The sequence below is a fragment of the Meleagris gallopavo genome, chromosome 14 (genome assembly GCF_000146605.3).
Source record: "Meleagris gallopavo isolate NT-WF06-2002-E0010 breed Aviagen turkey brand Nicholas breeding stock chromosome 14, Turkey_5.1, whole genome shotgun sequence".
NCBI lineage: Eukaryota > Metazoa > Chordata > Aves > Galliformes > Phasianidae > Meleagris > Meleagris gallopavo.
The window spans coordinates 15,561,653-15,584,428 of NC_015024.2; the positions used below are offsets into that span (position 1 = coordinate 15,561,653).

General features: G+C 43.0%; 1 long non-coding RNA gene across 5 annotated transcripts in view; it reads left to right on the top strand.

The window, feature by feature from the left end:
- LOC104913197 overlaps window positions 1-22,776 on the top strand; it is a 55,666-nt gene that overhangs the window by 23,906 nt on the left and 8,984 nt on the right. For 4 of the 5 annotated variants that reach the window (XR_004161338.1, XR_795197.3, XR_795201.3 and 1 more), the window contains 3 exons: window positions 8,678-8,774; window positions 9,686-9,836; window positions 17,576-17,629. This is a non-coding gene — a long non-coding RNA (uncharacterized LOC104913197). Of the gene's footprint in view, window positions 1-8,677; window positions 8,775-9,653; window positions 9,837-17,575; window positions 17,630-22,776 lie in introns of all 5 variants that reach the window. The other variant, XR_795199.3, reaches the window with a different exon arrangement.

The window sequence follows — 22,776 nt, forward strand, 5'->3', positions numbered from 1 at the left end:
AGGTGCTCAATCACTGGTTCAGGCCATGACTTAGCATTTCTGCTACAAAATCCATTCCAGTGTATATAGAACATGGTGGAATAATACCATCTCATTTGATTATACAAAGTCATTTTTTCCTTAGTGTTTTAGTTCTCAAAATTCCCAGAATAGACTACATTGAAACTGTTCACTTGAGAAATTAAGTACCGTGTGTGATAAGACAGTCATGTGAAATTTTTAAGCTGTCATTAAAAACGATTATAATTAGGACAAACTATATGAAAATGCTTTAAAATTGAGACCCTGGTGAATTAAAAATTAAGGGGTATATTATGTATTATCATGTTGAAGGGCAGGGATTTACGCATGTAACTCCCATTAACACTAATGTGAGTTGCCTTCACAAATCCCCACGCGTTGTGCTGAGCATCGCCCCGTTTGTTTGTGCTGAGCAGCCTCAGCTTTTGTGATGCTCCAGCACAGTGCCTGTAGAGAAGGAACATGACAATGCAGCAGAAGTTTAAAGCGTTTTCCTTTCTGACAAGGAGCCCATCTCGTGCTCTTGTCATCTCATCTGCTCCTTTTTACACCCTTGGATTTGGCAGTATTGACACACTAAGGTAAGCTCATCCATCTGTAACTTGGGTTTTGCTGAGATTCTGCTACTAGCCCTCAACAAAAGTGCCCAGTCCTACCGCTTTATAAATGAATTTCTGCCACTTCTATTTAAAAATTGTTAAAAGAATGGTTGTATTAACACAGGGGGAAAAAGAAGAGAAAAAGAGCAGTGAACAAACCACAACTCATACCTTTCCACCACATTACAAAGTTGTAATTGTACTAATGCACTATATTCTTTACAACAGATTTCCCCCAGGGTGAAATAAATAAATCTAAATAAAATAGATACGGTTAGAGTCAGTACGTCTCCTATTTTATTAATTAGCACCTGAGCAAAATGCTTTTCCCCGCTCTTACCAAGCCAGAAAAAAAGCACTGATGAATTTTCAGGCTAAGTAATGGAAGCCAGGTTTATTTCTTTATTGGTACCTGTGGATTCTCTTGTATTGCTTGTTAACAGATGCAAGTGGGCAATATAACTATTACATCAGGCAATAATACAGAAACCTAGGCAGTTTCCAAGCAACAGCCCAGCGCTGATTCTTGCCAGCTCTTCTCTAGGATTCCCTCAGACACTGTAAGCTGAGTTGGACAATATAGTCTAATTTTGAGAAAGGAATAAAGCATGAAACTGGTGATTTTCAAAATCATATTTTTGCAGATTTCTTACAAAATCAAAAGAGCTAAAATTGAAAACTGTCAGAAGCATTTCAGCTCAAGAGCTGCGTAAACTTTTCTATTGTTCAGGCAGCTAAACAGACACAGCTATTTTGCTTCAGATCTTGCCCACAAAAACATCAAATAATACAGAACATAACAACAGAGCTGCTTTAGCTCATTGGATTGAAACTGGATGTTATGGTGTTGCCTTTTGCAGACTCACTCAACAGTTTTGCCTAAAAGTAAAACAGTTTTCATCAGTTCTGTCTGAATTCCCTGGTCAGCCAAGTCTGGATGCTGATGGAAAAATTCATAGTAAATCATCCTGTTTAAGCCATAGGATTTGTGCATTCCTGCACAGTTCTGTGTGTATACAAGATAAAAACATATTCCAAAGCTAGGTTGCTTTCAGATGTCACTAGCTGATAGTTTCTTAGCCTACACTGGTGTTGTAGAAATGACATCTGCTTTACATATACCAAGGGATTTGATGGAGCAGCAAAGCTGGGACCTCTTTCAGCATCCATAGCTTTCCTCATAATGGACCAACCCAAGCTTGGTCTCTTTCTCACTGTTTGTAGAACACAGTTTGCACACTTTTGTGTCCATTATGGTGCTCAGTGCCAGGCTCAGGTTTTGAGCCAAACGTCCATGAAGGAAACCCTTTTATCTCAGTATAAATAATGTCCCTTCAGAAGACTGTTTATATTTAGGATAAATAAGAAGAGACATACATGCACACACTCACACTTATATGGACCCAAAAGCATGCGCTTTCAGGAGCACAAACATAGACAAACAAGAAGAAAATATTGTAAGCCAGATGTTTCCTGGCTTGGAATGCTCCATCACTTTCCATACACTGTGTAAGGTTCCGATCTGCTGAGGGAGCAGAAGTCTGGAACCTGCAGTGCTAACAGCTTCACCTCACTGTGGGGGGAGGAAGCAAAGATTTTCTTCATTGGTTAGGTTCAATTTTCAGAGGGGAGGGCAGGGGGGGAAGATTTTTTAAATGGATATTTCCTAAACAAAATTCTCTGCGATGTTATTAGCTGAAATGTTTCCCTCTTAGGCCAAAAAAAAGAAGTTAAGAGTAAGATGGAGGTAGCAGAGCTGTAGGGATGTGTGTGTGGCTGACAGGCACCTGGCTGGGGCAGTGTTGCAATTCTCTGTTCTTTCTTTTTTCTGTATCGAGCTGTTCCAGTTCTCAGGTGTTAGATATTTTTCAAACAAGCAATAAAACATGCTCTAAGAACTGGACATTTTTTGGCTCCCTTAGAGGGGAAGACAAACATACACCTCAATGAAAACCTTATTTTCTATTAGAAACCAGTTTTGGTGAAACAAAGTCACTCAACCATACAACTCCATCCACAACATTTCTGTTTCCATCCGCTCCTCTTTCCCTTCCCCTCCTCAGCTCCGAGCCATTCTCTGCCTGGCTGATATATGTTGACATGAGAATTAAATCACTAAGAAGTATGAATGCTTTTGCTTTAACAGAAAGCCAGGTTACTATTCCTAGCATGGAAAGTTAAATGAAATCATGCTGTGAGTGAATTCCTATTGATTTCTTCAGGATTGATCAAAAACATTTGTCAAACTTTTGTTTTCTTTCTGTCCTACATCTTCTTTAGACACGTAGTTAAACATACTAAGGAACGTTTACATTTTAAAAATGTGTTCTAAGGTCTTTATATAAACATACATGTAATAAAAGTGACTGGTGATTTATATTATCTATATACATTCAGATATTTTATTTTCTAGGCCAAGGTTTTAAAAAATAGGTGCCTAAATTCAGACACCTAAGCCTATGTTTATAGTCTTTGGTTGCCTGATTCTCAAGCACGTTAGTATCCAGAAACTCTTCTTCTATTAATTCTGGGAGCCTGGAAATTTTGGACAAAAAACTACATTGGGCTGTTTTTCGTCTATTAAAATCAGAAGAGTAAAACTAAGGAAAATTATAAACATCCACAAGATGTAAAGGCAAAAATAAAACTATAAATCCACCGTGTTTTCCTCCATTTAATTGAAGAAAATGAGTTGTGCTGATATAAGGCACATGAGCACAACCCAGCAGATTTATGCCTGCTGACTGTTAGCACTGAATTTGACCTAAAGCCCTCCTCCAAAGCATTTGTCCTTTCTTCTTTCGGTTCACACCGAGGCCTCCAGTTTCAGCAATGTGTGTGCTATGCACCTAACTTATATGCATATTCATGGGGGCTGCATATGGAAACGGAGCAGCCGTGCCAGCAGTTTTACAGCTAACAGGCTGTTTGTGTGTGCAAGCCTCTGAGGTTGTGTGCCATGGGGGTAATGGTGCACGTAAATCCGTTGGGCAGTCACACACACATCTATAACGTGTACAGCTGCACTTTTTTTACAATCAGCTAGCGGAATAATCAGATGAGAAGGGGTAAAACTTGAGGCAGCTGAACTTTGAAATAGTCATAATGATAGAAAAATCTTAAAAAGTGATTTCGGCTGTAGAAATTATGTGATTCGGCTTCCAGAACCTGCCCATGCGTCCTGCTGATAAGCACAGGGCACTTCAGTTGAGGTACTGTTGGATTCGTGTTTCTAATTACAAGCAAATCCCTTTTGAAGGCAGTAAACATAAACCAATGCTGTTCTAAAATCTAAAGGGAGAAAAACCTAATATATGTATTAAAAAAAAACAAACCAGAAGGCAATAAATACATAGCAAGAAAAAGTTACTGGTGCAGCTGTGTAAATAACATGAACAATGTCAGAGAGTAAAAGGAAACTGCTAGAGCCACTTGGGATGAGGAGGGGGTCTACAACCACTGGTTGCTCTGACTCGGTTCTGCCTGTTGTTGTGGCCTGGGTTTTTCTGCAAGCTACATCCCTTAGAAGACACTTTCAAGAAAGACAGAGGAAGAAGAGAAGGAACTTCAGGTTTGGCTGCAGGCTTGGCCAACCACACCACTTGCCCATGGAAATGCTCTGAACCTCAAGCAGCAAGCTCCTTCTGCACCAGGAGCTCCAACTGTGGGAGCCAGCAAGGTGAGGAAACCTGGGGGCAGGGATGTGGGGTACTGCACCCACAGGGTGACTTCTCCCTTCTTTGCTTGGAGTTCATCATTTTTCCAGTTCTTCAAGATGAGCTAGGATCAGCTGAGAAGGAAAAACTGATGTGCGTGTTTCTGTTGCTGCTCAGAAGTTACAGTAGTAAATAAAATATAAGATTCCCTGTTTTAGGCCAACTAGTTGGAAGCATAAGAATCTAAATTATATATTTTTTTTCAATTTTACTGAAAAATATGGTGCTGGGAAAAAAAATTCCTAGCTGAATCCTTGTGATTATTGTTAGCAGAATCCTCATGATTAGTTTTTGTCAGGTGTAATCCTCACATTTTGAATGAACATAGGACTTCAGAACGATGCCAGAAATGCTCCCTCTGGACAGGAGCTCCATACTTCTCTCTGCAGAGGGGCAGTGCTGTTCTGCAGACATCATCTGATCAATAGAGAAACTTCTGGGGCTCAGGAATTTCCCGTAGATTTACTCCAACACTTGGTATTACTATGTACAGTAGGCTGGATTTTCATAATGCTCATACCAGTTCATATTTTATCTGAATCAAGACCTCAGTAACTCATTTCCCATTAGTACAAGAGCAGTCACCTTACTGAGTGACCCAAATTGTGTGTGGGCTGAGCGCAGAAGATATGGAAAGGTTAGGGAAGTCCTTACTGGAAACTGGAAATGTTTGGTGTCCTGCTGCAGCTGTGCCAGTTGCTGGGACATGCTGACACCCCTAACCCTGTTGGCTCAAGGCTGTGAGAGTGTTTCTTGCCCATGGGACTGACTTGGGCTGGCACCCAGCCACTATTCTGCTGTAGATCTGCTGGACCTGGTGAGGAACAATCTGAAAGGACTCCCTTTGTGACCGTATGCAAAGTAGGAAGTCACTACTGAATACACGTGGGCCAGATCCAAAATCTGTTCAGTGCTGTGGGAATTTTTGCACTGACTGTGATGGGCTTTGCTGCAGCCCATGGACTTTGACTTTCCACATCCCGTGCAGCTGAGCGGTCTTCATTTATTTATTTATTTTTGCTAGTAAATTCATTGTCTTATAACTATGAAAGCACCTCCAGGACTTCTTTGTGTAGGTGGCTTGAACGGAAGAAGGTAGAGGCAAACAAGGCGGAATTGAGGGCACCTACAAAGAAAGTCAGAGGCCAGAACAGATGTGAAGAGCGAGTCTGAAGAACTGAATATTACAAGATGCAAAAGTTGTGGCAATGAGGCAAAGCTTACTGACTGTTCAAGGCCGGATTGGATGGGGCCCTGGGCAGCCTGGTCTAGTATTAAATGGGGAGGTTGGTGGCCCTGCCTGTGGCAGGAGTTTGGAGATTCATGATCCTTGAGGTCCCTTCCAACCCTGCCATTCTGTGATTCTGTGTTTTCCAGTGTATTCCTCGGTCTCCTTAGAACGTCCCATACACTGACAGAACTGTTGTCATCCTGTATCTTCCCTTTTGCTACCTTAATTTTTAGAAAATATTGTTCTAGTAGCTATGTGACTGCAATTGTGTGCATGAAAACAGGCAAAAAGTAATTATTTTTCCTAAATGAAATCTGTCTTCTATCTATATGCATATAATGTCACATAAAGTGTGAGAATGTAAGAGGTGCTCAACAGAGCAACGGTGGTCTCAGATAACTCAGGTTGTAGTTAAATTCTAGTGTTCCAAATTGCTGCCCCATCCTGCAGCAAGAAGCCCTAGAAGACTTACAAGAAGATAAAGCACCTCCATGTAGTTTTCACCTGCTAATATCATTTCTATCATTGCAAGATCTGGCAAGAGAGTCAAACACCACGTTTTCCCAAACGTATGTAAAGCACGCAGAGCTGATGGAAGGATTAACAAGTTTTCTGCAGAAGGGGTGAGCATCTGCTGGGGTGAGGAGAGCCTTTGCTGGTGTGCCACTTGTAAATGCTTATGAACTCTGTAATAGGTGCAGTGCTTTTGCTTAACAGCTGCAATCTTTTCATTGTGCCTCTTTTGTTGAATTCAGATAAAAGCACTTCATCGTCAACAAATCTAATATCTGCTCTTGTCCCACTTGAAAGGGTCAAATGAAATTTTCCACCAGAGAACAAAAAACCTGGAGCTGCCTAGTGAGTTTGGGTGGCAACGTGCCAAGACAGAGGGGAGGGGAGGTGGTTTCCCCAGTGCCTCGGTGGGGCGAGGATGTCAAGAAGCAGGAAAAATGCTCTCCAGGCTCAAGCAGTGAGAGGGGAGATGGCAGGCCAGCCAGAGCTGTGAAATCAGCTCCTTCCTGAGCTGCTGGGGAGATTCTGTCCTCCCCTTCAAGGGATCAAAGGAAGCTGCTTGGGGCTCTGGTGGAGAAGGATTCGAAGCAGGGTCACGCAGGCTGGCATGGAAGCCTGCTACAGAGAATGGTGAGCTGCTTGCTGACTTTATGGTCATGAGCAGCATTTCCAGCATAGGTGACTCTGCTGAGAGCAAAGGTTCAGGAAGCTGGAAAGATGAACTCCTCTCTTCGGTCATGCATTGACCAAGATGCTGACTGGACACTCCATGCCATACCGACAGGACTTTAAAATAACTCACTTTTACAATAATAGACACCAAGCCATTGTAAAAGTATACATCTACATCATCTGCAGTGTCAGCACATGTCATTGTGACAAAGCCATTTCAGTCCTTTGCACCTAACTCAGAGTCCATAGATATCAAAGAAATGCATATTCATGTTGATGCATGCACAGCAATGATTGTCAATATTTCTCTAGATCTTAGCTAGATCTAGAGATCTAGCTCTGACGAGGCACGTGTGCCCACTTTCTGGTAGCTTATACTTAGCATGATCTCTAAAGCCTCTGCACCATCAGTGCAAGATGTTCCTATTTGTGTTGTGTTAACATTGCTGCTCATGTTACTGCAGAGGCAGCTGCCCTTCCACTGTAGGAAAGAAGTTATTCTGAGAGCAGCAGGGCCAGTCCTTTCTGCAGGCTGCAGTCCAGCCCACTTGGACATTCCTTGCACAATTCCTTATGCCTGGCACCTTCTTACACCCCTTCCTCATCTGAGGTGAAAATCAATGGAGAAGTTAGAAACTAGGCAAGGATAGCAACCAGACCATTTTAATCTTTACCAAGTTGATGGGTAACTGTAAGCTCTTCTTTGCATTATTACACCAGCCATGGAAGAATGACAACTAGAGAGGTGCTGCTCTGTAAGCATGGAGTGAGCACAGGGGGTGGGAAGCTAAGGCATAAAGAAAGAGGCACCATAATGAAAGACCATGGAGCAGCCCATCACTAACACCCTCTTCTCATATCAGCAATTGGACTCAGTTATGAGAATAAAAGGGACCTTGGCTGCGAATGACTTAGGACAGCATAAATATGTATTATGAATTTTAGGCTCAGACATAATTAAATGCCATTTGTCAGATCTCTGCTTGTTTTTCATCTCATTTGAGTTTTGCAGAATGAATTAACTAACAAATGTGCCTCCGATTCTACCATAACAAATCATTTCTCAGAATGGTTGCCTCCAAGCAGCAGTGAGAGAGTGACTGGGGGAGTGACCTTGTGCTGTGGAGTTGTCACGTTCCAGCAGAGCCCTGAGTGGCAATGACAGGCGCAGTAATGGGGAGCCCAGAGTGGCCTGGCAGGCTTGTTGATAACTTGTTAATTTATTTAGTGCAGTGGTGCAGAGGTGATGATCTGGAGGAAAGGGTGTGGGCTGAGCCTCAGGCTTTGCATATGCAAATATTCTGGTTTTGAGAAAACAGAAAAGTTCTCTTTCATTGTCTTGGGATGTGGTTGGCGACAGGTGCCACTGACAAGTAAAAAGGCAGATGTTTGTATCCGTGCAGATTTACTGAGAACAGATGCAGCAAATACACTTCAGTGTGCACAGTTTGGGTAAGAGTGATAAATGCTCCCCTCCTGGGTTCCTGGAAGCCCATCTAGAGCACCAAGTACCTGTCACTGTGATCTGAGTCACAGGATGAGGAGCAAATTGTCCACTTGCCTACAATAGGACGAAGGGAGAAAAAGCTGCAAAGTTATCCTTTCATTGCAATTGTATCTTGAAGAATTATCTTATTCTGTTCCCTATAAAAGTCTTTTTATGCTCATCAAACTATTACAGTAAACGTAAGGACTTAATAGCTATGACTTAGCTCTAGGTTCAGAAGTGTTCCAGAATTTGTCGGTGATGCATATTTTAAAGGATCCGATGTCACCTTCAAGTGACAAGCTCCTTCCAGAAACCACATCTATTATTAATGGCACAAAACAGATACCCAAAAGTCAAAACATTCATTTTCTGTTTGGACAGCCCCACGTGTTGTTCCTAGCAGGCCTCCTACAGCTGCGCTCTTCATGCTGCTTAGTTCACAGGTTTTGGAAAGTTGTTCATCATGTCAGGTTAATGAAAATATGGAACAAATGCTCCGAAGAGAGCTGGAAAGCAACACCAAGCTCAGATTGGTAAGTCAAAGAAATAGACTTGACAAGATGTGTCCTTCTGTATAGCTCTGGAGACTTTATCCTTAAAATACCTTAGAGAAGACGGGGTAGAAACTATTTAACAAATAGTCTGCTGTCATTTGAAAAACAAAACCAGATGGTGGTGTTAATGCATCCAGTGACATAACCACAATGCCATGTGTCTGCAGGAAAACAATAACCCCCACACAGCACAATCCTGCAGACCTGAAGGCAGATATTCCCAGGAGCTGTCTTATGGAGAGGAAAGAAAGAGCACTCTGTGGCCTCAACTACTGACACGAGCATTGGATGCAAACATTGCATTTCAATGATGAGCAATACCAGCCCTGTGGCAGGCAGGGAAGAAGTAGGTTTTCCCCTCCTGCTGCAAGGGAAGGCTCCCTGCCTTGAGCCCCAAGCTGTGGTCACAGTGTCCACATGCACACTTTCGTTTTATTTAGCCCCACATCTATTGCTGTGGTTGAGCTCTGTCCCACAGCTTCTGGAGGATTTGAAGCATGCGTGGAACACTTCTACACTTGACCTCAATACATGAACGTGCACGAGGAATTTCCCCTGATCATTTATTACCCCTCGTACCATAGTCAACAGTTGGCTGGGTAACTGAGCAAATTTACTTGAACTCTTTATTTCCCAGGTCTTATTTTTCTAAGGAAGGTAATAAATCAATGACAGGAAAAGTACTCACCAGGCAGAAATTGCGTAGCTCCATGACTTAATCAGCACTGATTAATGCCGGTCGGGAATCTATCTCTGCATTTCTTTGGAATACATTTTGGAAAGTCTGGTAGTTCCTAGCAGAGTTTTGCATGAAAAATTAAATTATTGTCATGTTCCTGTCTCTCCTTCACCTGAAAGCTCCTTGAGGCCTCCACCATCTCTTTGTGCAGGCGCTACACGGACCGGTGCTCCCTTGGGATGTGACGTAAGGATGCGCAGGTGGTGGCCAGGAGCCCAGAGCAAGACTGGGTGATGGGCAGAGGAAAAGCAGCTAGATAATACATTTCTCTTCCTCCCTATGACAAACTGCAAACGCCAAAGGTACGTCAGAGGGATGGAGCTGCGTCAAAGGAGCCCTTCTGTGAGGATGCGAGGGAGCCGTGACTCCTGAGTGAGGTCAAGGCCAGCCGGGGAGCCTCCATAGTGAGAAATCCCTGATGGACAAACAGCCCGCACAGCTGTGAGCTCCCGGCACGCTGCGCTCAGGGAGGCTTTGGCACTGACCCTGATGCTGCCAGGATTTCCCCTGCAATTAACAGCGTGCAGCCGTCTGGAGAGGATGTTCCCTCCGGAAGGCTGCAAAGTGAGCTTAGTTTCTGTGAAGCAAAGGATAAAACCTAGTTAGCTTCTGGCAGACAAAATGCTGACTTGAACCCAACAAATATTGGAAGCTACGTACAGCACTAAATAATGTCTAGTTTGGGGGTTGGCAAGATTGGTTAGGAGCTGGCAGTGTGGGCGGACGGGTAGGGAGCAGCCACCGGGTACTCAGGGCAGATGTATGATACCTCCTCAATGGAGTTTTTCTTTAAAAAAAGCAAAAACTGTGTTGTTAAAGTCCTTAACTACCTGTATTTGAAGATCGTTGTCTGAAAAGATGAAAAACATACATTTTCATTTCATTTCAGATTAGCATGGTAAACAGGTAGATCTGTTCTTTCAAATGGAGCATTCAGTTCCATTTGCTAGCTTTGTTGCTGATATTTCACCTCTCTTTTATTTACTTTACACGGTTTGACAAGAAATTCTCAGTGAGGTAATATATCTACATGAAAGTCTGGCTTAGGAAACAAGTCCAGAGGTTTCAGTAGGACAAAATCAGTGTAGGTCTTTGCCAGTGTACGTCTGCTTCCATTCTGCAGAAAGCACTCAGCAGAGTTACCCAATCATGTGAATATTTTTAGTAGAAAAAAAATATATATATATGTATTTTTTCCCCTAAAAATAAGTATATTAATGGAAATCAAGATTGCATCCACTTGGGAAAAAGAAATTGAATCACAAGTAATGGAAGCTATTACTCTGTAAAATAATGCCTTCTCCCAAGCCAGGTAGAATGATTCCTACTGCAAAGAGCAACCAGTACAAAGCAAATTAGTAAACATTCATGTTGCTTTTTGCCATATAACGTTAGACAAAATGTATATGTCATCTTGATTTCCCCTGAGCAGCACAGCAAAAATGTTCCTTACACAGCAACCAGACAGTGCACTGCATTTCTGAGGCTGATTTGAGGCAGGTGGTGGAGTACATCTACATTCTCAGTAAACATCAGAAAGAAATACTGTTTGCCTGGTCTGCATGGTTCAAAACTATCTTTTCTTTTCAAAGTTCAAATTAGCACTCATGCACTGAAGAGACCCACAGCACCAGAGTTTGCTGTCCTCAGTGGGGTACCTGGGATCGTGCCTAATGTACCCAAAGGCTGCAGGTCCAGCAGTATGGCTCCGGCTCCTGCATCAGCACTGCAGTCAGTGACAAGGGCAAGTTTTTACAGCCTGAGGTCAATGAGAAGTGATAAAGAACATGAAGAATGACAAAAGTAAATAATAAGGATGGGGAAATCAGAAGGAGGAAAAAAAAAAAAAGAAATCAAAGTATGCTGAAAACTTACCCAAATCAAAATCCAGGCCTTGATGATGTTCTTGCAGGAGCCTGGGCAAAATCTCCCTCTGACTTTGATGGTGGAGGATCAGTTCCTTAGGAAGGGAGGGAAATTTGGACATAACGACAAGAAAGAATGTACCGCAAAGCGAAGGAATTAGGTGAGCAGTGCTCTACAAAAATAACGATTCAGTAGCTGGTAGGCAATATTGTCATCTCTGCACACATCCAAGGACTTAAGTGACCCACTACTCTGGCTGAGGATCTGCTCCCTTAATAATAAGAAAGAGTAATTTAAACTACAGCTTTTTTCATTGTGTTTTACACAGGTTTGGGGAATACGTTATCAAAGGCTCCAATTCTGGCCAAAGTCCACAGGCATCGTACCTGTGGTCAGGCCCTGGATAGAAAGATTAGAGCTATCTTTGCTTAGCCCCACTCCCAAAAACAGATCAATCGGAGGTAAATCAAAAGGAAGTATTCTACAGGGAACAGCTGAAGATGCATTTAGAGGAAATAATCCCCATTCAGGATGCCATTATTAAAAGAGAGAGATAACTATCAGAGCTGAGATATGTCAGGGCAACCTCATTGACATGGGACTGGAGAACTTCTACTGTAAAAGCAGAGAAACTAGGTCAGTGCTTTTTGAAGAGAGGAAAGCTCGGGTGGACATCATTATTTTATATACGATTCTAAGGGGAATAGCTGGGAGAGATGTCAGAAAACTGGTGTCAAATACAGAAACAAATGGACAGGCTGTAAGAAAGGGAAAGAAACAGAAACTAAAGGAGGTTCAAACCCAGGGGATATAAACATTTCTGTACACATTGAGTAGTTAATGCAAGGGCTGGGTTACAGAAAGGGCTGGTAAGAGCAACCAATAGGGGTTTGGGAAAGGAAATCTTTATGGGGTACAGACACCTAAGAGCAGATAAATCAGTCTCTTGCTCTTGGTCTGTCCTGAGGATTGCCCAAGTTTCAATCTCAGAATTACTTTGAGTTTCACATATAGTAAATCTCTGTGCAAGCGCAATAGATGAAGTGACAATTCAGTTTATCACTTGAAGATAAAACTCAGAAGAACATTTGCCTTATAATTCTATTAATATAAATGTAATTATAAGGGCTAATTCCAATTCAAATGTTAACTTATAAGCCTTGGTGGAGGTAGCAGCCTACGGAGAAAGAGATGATGCTGGAATCCCTGATTTTGATCAATAGTTCAATGTTAATAGACTTTATTTATGAGTTGGAGCATATGGTTTGAAAATGAGCCTAATGATTAAGTTGTGTGTGTGTAGACACACACTTCCATACATTCTCTAAGCACCAGAATATTTGCACGTTACAGTTGCCTCTAAAGGAGAAAGAAAAACCTCACAGTGGTGTTGAAAGAGATTAGAAAATTTTTTTGTCTAAAGAACAGAGTGCTACCTATCACACAAGTGTGAACATGAGTTCCAGAAGCAGGTGCTTTAAATACAGATTGTGCCAATGTTTTTTGTTTTGAGTATCTAAGATGTAAACCAACCACTAAAAAAAAAAGAAGTTGAGGTAATGGCCTGGGGCAAGGGGATTTTAAAGACATTGAAGACATAGACTGTGTAGTCTGAGGTTCTCCCAGTGCATTTCTTATGTCTTCTGAAATATAAAGGAAGAACTTCATCTGACGGAAATCAGAACAGTGCTATTGAAGTTCATGGAGCTTTGGATTTGGTTCCCATATTCAAATGTAATGAATACAAGGAGGAAAAATGTAGCGCAAACACTATATATCCAACAGCCCATCGAATACGGGTCCAATTCAGAGATCACGTGAAAAAGTGTAATGCCAGTCCTTTTCTTTGCAAATTTCTCTTGTTTAAGAATAATACAAATTTTCTACTACGTTACCTTCGTTTGGCTAATGCCACAAACCTTCCTCCCTTCTTGCCCAAGGGTTAAACAAGAGAGATTTTGAAGTGAATGTGTGAGTAGGAAAGAGTGTAATTGTGTCATTGCCCTGTCCTGTTCTATTCTGCTCAATGGTAGCAGAAATGTACCCATGCGTTCCAGATCATAAAAATCCACAGCAAAGAGATGCTCAGAAATGTGGAGTTCAGCAGAGGATTTGATACACACATTTTAAAAGGTTTGTGATACCCTCGGATCGTTTCTGAACTGCTGGGGTGTGATCCTGAGGTGAACTGGCCCATCTCAACCTCAGTGATAGCCACTGAGACATTGATGTTGACATGGAACCAAAAATTTGTCAGGGCACTGGAAAAGAGCGAGGATCACAGAGGTGAGTGATACTGATCAAAGCAGATGAGAGTCAGGAGTGTTTATACGAGAGATGCGGACTCGCACACGCACTCAGCGACATGAATCCGCTTAGAGTTAATGTGCTGTCCATTAACATTTGCTCAAATGCAGCACCTGTCACAGCACGTACAGCGTACGTGTTTGTTGGGTCAACCTCAGCAGAGGGGAGCGAGGTGAGTTGTGGTAAGAGGGGAGCTCACTCTGCGTGGGGATGACACCTAAATACTGCAGAATGTGTGCCCTGTCTTCTCCCAGAAAAACAAAATCAGAGGCTCGAACTCTGTCTTTACCCCACAGTGACCACTGCTCACGGCCCTAATAACACCTTGAATATCTCTCGTGCTTTAGTATTTGTCTCCCAGCAGTACCCTCTAGAAAAGGGGCTGTGGTGTCTGTTTTACTGATTGTATGCAGTGCAGAGGGGAGCTGGAAGCAGGCTTTCTATAGTCAGAGCTGGAACTGAAGGTTCTCACCCTCCAGTTGTGTCCTTATGGATCAGTGCTTGTAGGAAAACGAACAGCACCACAATAGGCACAAAGCTTGCACCACTGGCTTAGTAGTATATACTGAAGTGGCACTGGGAGTATATATGATACTGTGCAGGAGGAAACCAGGTGTCCAGTGACTTTTTTCCTCTCACTGGGTGCTTAAAGCAGCAAGCCATTATGATAGCAGCTGGGCACTCTGTGGGAAGATCATTCACATCTCATCCACATACGGACTTTCACAAAAATGATATGTATTACTTCGTATGTCCTCAAGCAATAGGAAAGCAGTGGATTTGCATTTCAGGCAGTCCCAAATGTCGTTGTTACTGTCCGTGCCATTGTTGTGTGTGCTGGCCTGAACTCAGAGAGCTCACGGTGTAGTAGATCGCTTCAGAGCAAGCCCGTGGTTTTAATGAGTAAATGAAGTTACTGTTTCTTTAGTTTATTCTAAATGTTGAGCCCAGCATGGGATCTAACCTGGAATAGTCATCTTGAGAATATTGCAGTGGAAAGCAGAGCCTAGGATTTAACATTGGAAATTAGAAGTTGATCCTGCTTCTTATACAAAATTGAGATTGACAAAATTGAGGTTTATCTACATAAACCTTTAAACAAAGATGTGGCTCTGAATCAAAATTAGGGAACTGAAGAAATGAAGTTGAGGATTTTGTTCTCTTAAAGGAAACTTGCCCAGAAAGGCTGTCAGCAGAAAGAGCTGCCGCAGCAAGGGAGCTAAGCACAGACATTAATGGAGTCGGTTCTTTTTCTAGAGGTCAATTTTGTATAAATCATGATTGTTTAAAAATGACAATTATTGATTAATTAAATTTAGACTTGGAGCTTAGCCCTCTCAGTTTTGAAGAGCCTATATGCCAAATTGGCATGAATGACTAACCGAAAGAAAAAAAAATCATTGTTTAACTGAGTGCTGCTCAGATAGGAACAAATGCCAGCAATGATTTTAGAGGCCTTTTCCCCACAAGTACAAATAAAGGGGGCTTTTACAAGTCCCTCTCCACACTCATATTCCATTTAGCAGCCTGCCCTGTGTCTGACTATAAGGAATTTTTATACTGCTGCCTCCCAGTCCTGCTCCACAAACGACAGAGGTAAGTCTGAAAGCACCTTATGGGTCCAAAAGCCCAACAGCAAAATGCACAAAGCTGAACTGCACCGCTACACAGGCAATTTGTACACTTGCATAGTGTAGTTTAAAATTAGCTGGATAAAGTTCTGGAGAAGAAAAACACTTGTGAGCCAGGGCAGGCCCTTCTTGAGGAGGGTACTGCTGGGAAAGGTAAAAGGACAGTGATCAAGGCCACGTCTGTGGCTTGTGTGGGGCTGGAGGAGAGTCAGACCAGCAATGAAGGGACGCCATGTTGGCGTGAGGCGATACATTATCATGGGGAGCTCCAGAGCTGATCCCACACTTAAAAATAGATTGACATTTATCCAGGAGCTGAGTTTGTTATTCTATAACTACAGCACTTTCTATTATGTTTGATAAGGGAAAGAAGATTGGATCTTGGTCAGAAATATAAAAATTCGTCTCCTAGCAGGGGATAATAGCAGGAGAACAGGGACAGAAAACAACTGCAGATTGAAAGGAGTTCAGTCCTCAGTGAGAAGCAGCCCTCTGCCTTACTGCTGCCCCTCAGTGCCTGCCCTGCAGCCATCCAGCTCCAGGCAAAGCCCTGCTCCTCTCTCCCACACTGCTCTCTGTCTGAGGGTCACCAGGCGATTTTGAGGTGATCTGACTTCCCTGATGTCGCACAGAAAGCCAGCAGAGCAAGGAGAACAGGCCCAGGTGCCACTCTGATGGGGTGGAAGTGTTTGGGTGGAACTAGGGTTAGAGGGTGCTTCTGCACGAGTGTACACAACACATCTCAAGGTGGAAACAAAGGATATTTGCACTGCCTGGCTTCTGAACTTGTATGTTAGGCAGTGCAAAAACTTTAACTTTTTGCAAAAATACAAAACTCTTTTGTTTCAGGGTTTAACTGTTGATCTAAAATGGGAGTTCCTGTTTTCTAATTCACAAAGCTTAAAAGATCACTCATTTTATATTAAAATGATAGCCTTTGCAAGAGACCTTCAATCTAATTAAAGCCAGGAGATTAGCATCCCTTAGAATATTTGCAAAGCGTGCAATGTGAAGTTAATGAAATGTGTACACTTTTATAAAGCTTTAATTTTTAATGAAATAATTCAGGACATGTACTTTGCTCCTCTGCCTTACCTGCATGGTCCAAAACAGAAAATGTTTACAAAAAAACACAGAGCTGGGAGGAGAAGGAAACAGAGGACAGGAGAAATGAGGGCTTCTTCACACCTGCCCCAAGTCTGTCCTCACCTCTTATATTAGATCTGAGTATGTTCAGTGTTGCTGATTACTGTTAATGATTATTATTAATGAATGAGAATATAACTTCAGAGTGGAGTTCATATTGAAGTTTAAGGTTATGTGTGCATGTGTACATAACACACAGCATACACTATATAATATACATAGTAAATATCTAAATTGTATATGTAGATAAGCCACTCAAATAGAATAGATAATATATAAGCACACATTATATATACATTACATAGCACATACTATGTAATAAATACATAATATATAACTAAATCATGTATTTATGTAAACCACTCATATATAATAGATAACACGTAACACAGAGCATGCACTATGTAATATATATAATATGTATCTAAATTATAGATAGATAGCTTTATATGTCTGAATGATACATTTGTGTATAAACACAGTCAGTGCTAAGGGAGCTAAATAACACAAACAAGGCAGAAGAGGAGCCGGTGTCGCAAGGGAATGTCTCCCTCCATGTGGGAAATGGGCTGAGCTCGGGGGGAGGGAGCAGCCAGGTTCAGAAGAGGTCACTGAAGGAAATCCTGAGCAATTGAGCCACCTTCCAGGCTGGGCTCCTTTAATGATGGTCCCACTCCTCTGTTATCAACGGAGAAGGGAGAACAGAGGCAGCAGGCTGTGGTACACTGAGCCCTGTTCAGACGCGCCTGCTGTCCCCAGTGCCACGGGAGCACATCCAGCTGGGGCCAGCACAGCCCAGTGCTGCTATGGGAGCACCCAGCCCTTTTCCTTTCACTCCTGCATGCACTTACTGCACCCTCTGCATTGCTGCCTTTTGAACTTTACCACCAGGCAGAGCTGGCTGCTGCGTGCCAAACTGCAGCGTGATAGCACCAGCCTACTTCACAATGTGCTTACCGGGTCTTTCTGTAACCTAAACGTTAGAATATCCTAATCTTGCTCTACATTTTAAAGCTGAAAGATAAACCTGTTGTTTAATGAAATCCACAACACTACGGGAATAGTAACCATTGTGTTCTTTCATTTCAAAGGGCGGCTGAAATCTAACATCTGGTGTAACTGTACAAACCTGACCTTAGGTCACGGTAAGTATTGTATTTTTGATGATGGATACGCTTTTTTCATTACAATGCTGTCTCCATTCTGTCAGTGTCCATGCTGTGAATCCTCAGTTATAGCCTGGGCTATTGATAAATACTGATTTTTAACATACTAGTTCTTTTTTTTTTACCCTTTTAGGCATTGTAAAAAAAAAAATTTTAAATGTCTCTTCTAGTTTGTTGTCAACAATATGCTATTATATGAGAAAACTCTTCTGCATGGTAGCTGCAATGCAGAATGATCAAGGATTATCTGTCTGAAGATGTAGCTGTGATCCTAAAAGAAGAGTGTCACAGAGAGGTGATTGACTAATGCCTTCCCCTGCACTTTCCTCCTTGGGTGCTCATTTCTTAGAGCTCTTGTAGGGGCACAGTCTAAGTTTTAAACTGCAATGCAGATGTGAGTGTCTATGAATGCGTCTTTGCCTCAGTGTGGAATATTAATTCCCATTTCCAAGGGGCCTGCAGCGGCACGGACTGGGACTGTGCAGCAGCTTGCAGCTCCTACTTGTTTGCTTTGCTGAATATATCCATTCCCAGAAATTCCCATTTCATTGCCGCTCACTAAGAACTTAGCAAGACTTTTAGCACCGTAGCTTCAGATTTTTTTCTCCCTAAAGCTATGAAATCCCAACTTTATTTTCTTTTCTTTGGGCTCCCTGAGCACAGGCTCAGACACAACTCCTGGGGACAGGGCTGACTGGGCTTGCTGGATTCACCAACAGTGAAGGGAGATGTTCTCCTTCTTAATCCATACTCAAGGTGGTCACGCAGGCCTTGCGCTCTCTCTAGGCGCTCATATGGCTTCATGATGTTACTACACCACAAATAGGTAAAGCAGAATGCATTTGGATCACCGTACTCCCTGTTATCATATCTCCCCAGCCATCATCCCTAACCCAGCACCAACTGCCAAAGGAAATGTCTGGAGGCACAGCAGTCACGCTTTTAAGAGACATCACCTACTCATTTCAGTGCTGCCAAAGCTAAACACATTTATAGATTTGTTCATAATTATTTTTAGAGTGGAATTCTGTTTGTTTAACAGCATCTGAAAAATGAAGTACCGGGGGCAACATTGCTGCATGCAGCTGGTGCTGTCCTCTCCATCAGTCCAAGTGAGCTACAAGGTCCTCAGCGCCCCTTTACTTTACCAGAGCACACACACCTGTGTGGGGCTGCTCATCGACAGACCTCTTCCTTGCTCCAGGTGCTCACATTTTGCAGTGAAGCAGCATTATTTTTTTCAACCACTGACATCAAAGCACTTTGCAAACATTTCTTTAAACCTTTCTGGTACTGGTAATGCTCCCTACAGCCATGTAAGCAAACAGAGGAATGAAACAGCACCAGCAATCTACAAATGAAGGGGTTTGGGGCCAGAGACATCCAAAGTCAGCCATGGAGACACCAGAGCAGAGCAGCCAGATCCCTCTCCCTGCAGCCACAACCAGCACCTATGGGTGAAGCAGCCTGCGGTGTTGTTGCTGAGCGTGGCTTTGCAACATGCTGCCAGCTGAAATGTGTTGACAGGAGAGATAGTGAAGCCCCTGTGTTCTTCCCACCCATTCTGCACTTTCTGTGACCTCTTCCTTTCATCAGTAAAAGTAAATTGAATGCGGTACCTTTAAAGACTGTCTGGATCCAAAACATTCATAGCCACACTGTAACCATGAGTGAAAAGTTAAGAGAGAGTATGGTTCATACCTAAGGGCTCTTTTGCTTTTTATGTGTTTACATATACCAGCCAATGGTCAGCAAATAAGCGCCACAGCTTGTAATGAAATGGTCAAACCATCTGTTTTAATCTGCGATTTAATTTCACTGTGAATTATTAAAGTTGTTCCGACGGTTGGGTTGGCACGGCTGCTTCATATGAAAAGTGTTGAGTATCCCAGTTATTCTGCACCAAGCACGTGCTGTGGATATTATGTGCTGCACTGTTATTTTCTTCCTTTAAAAACATTACAAAGGGCTCCTTAATGCAGCACGACTGAGTTTTGGGTCCCTCTTTTTGTATAGCGATAGGTAGCAGCTGCTGTGGGTTAACACTGCATCTCTTTCTCAGAACAGCAAGCATTTTTCTAGGAAGTGCTAAAAATAAAGGAAATTTGAACAAATTGAGTACCCAACCAAGCACAGAGGGACTGAGGAAGGGGTGATGCTCAGTGCCACACAGGGACATTGCCCTGACGACGATAGAAGAGCAGTTTTGCTCCTGAAAGGCACTTTGTGAACAAAACACAAGATCTGCCAGACCAAGGGTTGTGTTGGAATCAGACCACGTACAGGACAAGGGGCTTAGAAAGAAAGAATGCCCTCACAAACAGCTGTCTGTTGGTGACCCATCTCTCCCAGTGAGCAACATCTCAGAGGATGGCCCCGCTCCTGCATTGCTGGGATAGATGGGCAGCAGTTAAGGGGCATTTAAGTTGGTACCACTGGTGTCCTCAAGGTACAGACCCTTCATCCACACAATGTGACACGTCTGTAGATAGGGGCATGCACTTTTCTCCCACTACAGCTCCCCAGCTCAGAGGCAAGAAGCACCGCATCCCCATGAACCCAGTACTTGGGCAAATCTAAAGCCAGGCTGGGAGTCATGGCTAATTAACTCGGTGCTGGGGCATCCTGACATAACTGCATGGCTTCTGGGACCCACGCTTGTATTTCTGCCCACGGCCTGCTGCTCTGTGCTATATATCTGCCTGCTCAGACCATGCTCGGGGATCCCAGCAGAGGATGGGTAGAGCAGGCACTATGGACTTGGCAGCCACTGTGCCCAGGGCCATGCTTTGTCTGGTGTTATTTGGAGTAGTTGGTGCTGCTTGGAATGCATTTTCCTGAACATAAGCTGGAAATTACTGATTTTTACCTTACACAGCTAGTATAAAAGCACTAATGTCCTAATGAAGAGCCTCACTTAGCTAAATGCTTCATACAGCTGAGTAAAACAAAGAATTTTACTAGAGCTTAACCCAGTCATTAATAAGCTTTTTAACCCTGACCTTTCAAATCAATGATCTACCACTGGTTTTACCTTTCAAGAAGGAATTCCATTTTCAAGTGATAAAACATATTTTGCACTCCTTACAATCTAATGATTATTCTCAGCGTTACTGGATATATGAGGCCATCAAACCATTAGAAGGTATAAAATGTATTAATGTACAGCATTCACGGCTACATTTGCTTTAGAGTCAATAAAGGGAAACAATTTATAAAGGGCATTTATGCTCATTACAGAATATCGATAGATTGTTTCTCCCATCGTTCCTGAAGTATGAAGAGCTCCATTTTGTGACAGATAGCAAAGGATTTGCATAAGCTCTTTGCTTACTCCATGGGCTTCTCTAGCATGGAGGGCCCATGGCCAGGCTTAGGACTCAGTTGGGCGTGGGTTGAGACGTGCTGGTACCCACACATTCTTCCTTCTCCATTTGAGTGGCTCACAGCAGCCGCTTGAAGGCTCAGTAGACATCTACAGTGATTTCAGCAGTAGGCGTTAATTAGCACAAGGTTGTGGGCAAATTGGGCTGAGGTTAGGAAAGAACAAGGGGAGTTATTTGTGGGGAAGGTCAGGGATGAAGCACATGACTGCTCAAGGGCTCTGCAGAGCACCTTCCTGAGCAGCAGGGCAAGGGAGGCTGCTCCACCTGCATGGGGGGAAATGGAGAGGAGTTACAGGTCACGCAGAGGAAATACGGGAGCAGCAGTGCTATAGCTGGAGGTGGAAGCTTCTCAGTCTGTCCAAGGGAATAGCTCAATTAACTGCAGAAATAAAATCTGTGAAGAGACAAATGATGGAGGCATTGGGCTGAGTCTCAGTAGACCTGGATTCAGTTTGTGGCTGTTTTCGGGTTTCTGTCTGACTTTTGGCAAGCCTCGTCAGCTCTCGGTGCCTTGGTTTCCCACCTGTTAAAGAAGAATAGCAATATTTCCCCTTTCTTCTGCCTATTCCAGCAGCAAGGTCTCCTGGCAGGTGCTGCATCACTCACAGCACATGCAGAGTGGTGAGTTCTGATCTCTGCACTGATGCAGGGGCAAAGAGAGCCATGCCATGGCAGCCCCTGGTAACCAGGGAGCTGGGAGCTTTGTCGAACTCGTTGAAGAGGTTCCTTAATATCAGTTCTCCAAGGCCAAAAGAAGAAAAATAATCAACCAGTAAATGACAGAAGGAAAGTGATTCCCATGTCAGTGAAGATTTGTAGGAAATTATCGTCCAAAGTAGAAATATCACAGGTTGAGAAAGTGGAGAAAACACTAACTGCAGCACTGTCCTGGCTGCACAGCATTGTCTGACAACAAAATGCACTGAATGGAATGTCAACTGCAGGGACTTTCTGGTCACAAGCAGTCCTAATTAGAAATGCAAATGCCAGTGAAAGGGAGCGTGGCTGTTGATGGTGGACTTTGGGAGAAGTTGGTGTTAGTGCTAGTAAATTAATATTTAATTACGGGCACTCATCTTTTCTAAACGAAGTGCCCTGCACATACAGGTGGAGAGCCATCACTGACCCATTAAAACCTCTGGAACCAAAACATTGTAGTTTGCATGCTCTCACAAAATACAAATATCAAGGCTAAGAGTTCTCGAGGTTTGGGTTTTCTGAGGGATGGCTCCTGCAGTGCTCCTCATCCTGGGGCTGTGCCCTTGCACTGAGCAAGAGAGCAGGATGCTGCAGAGCCCCTGCTCGGGCCAACACCTCCATTCCCCGCTGGCTGCATTATTAAAACAACATCTCCACTTCCAAGTAAGTAAATAAATCTTGCTGGCAAGTTTGTCTTGTGACAGCCAACATCTTGTCTCCCCGAGAACTGGGCTGGTGTCCTGCAAAGCCTCTCTAAAGGCTGAGAGCAACAGCCAAGAGAGACACCAAATCCATCTTCTGAGGTAGCAGACACAATGGAGTAAGATAATACATTCTAGAAATCCTGTTCTTAAAGTTGTAAAAAAAATCATTTAATTTCCTAAAGTTACAACAGCCTGCTGTCATTTTCTCAGCAAGCGTTCTTTTAGCCTTTGAGAAAACAGTGCCCCAAGAGCTTTGCTGCCCTGAAGAGGCCGCGCTGCAGACCCACCCAAAAGGCCCAAACACCTGGTTTCAGGCACAACAGGAAAATCCGAATAT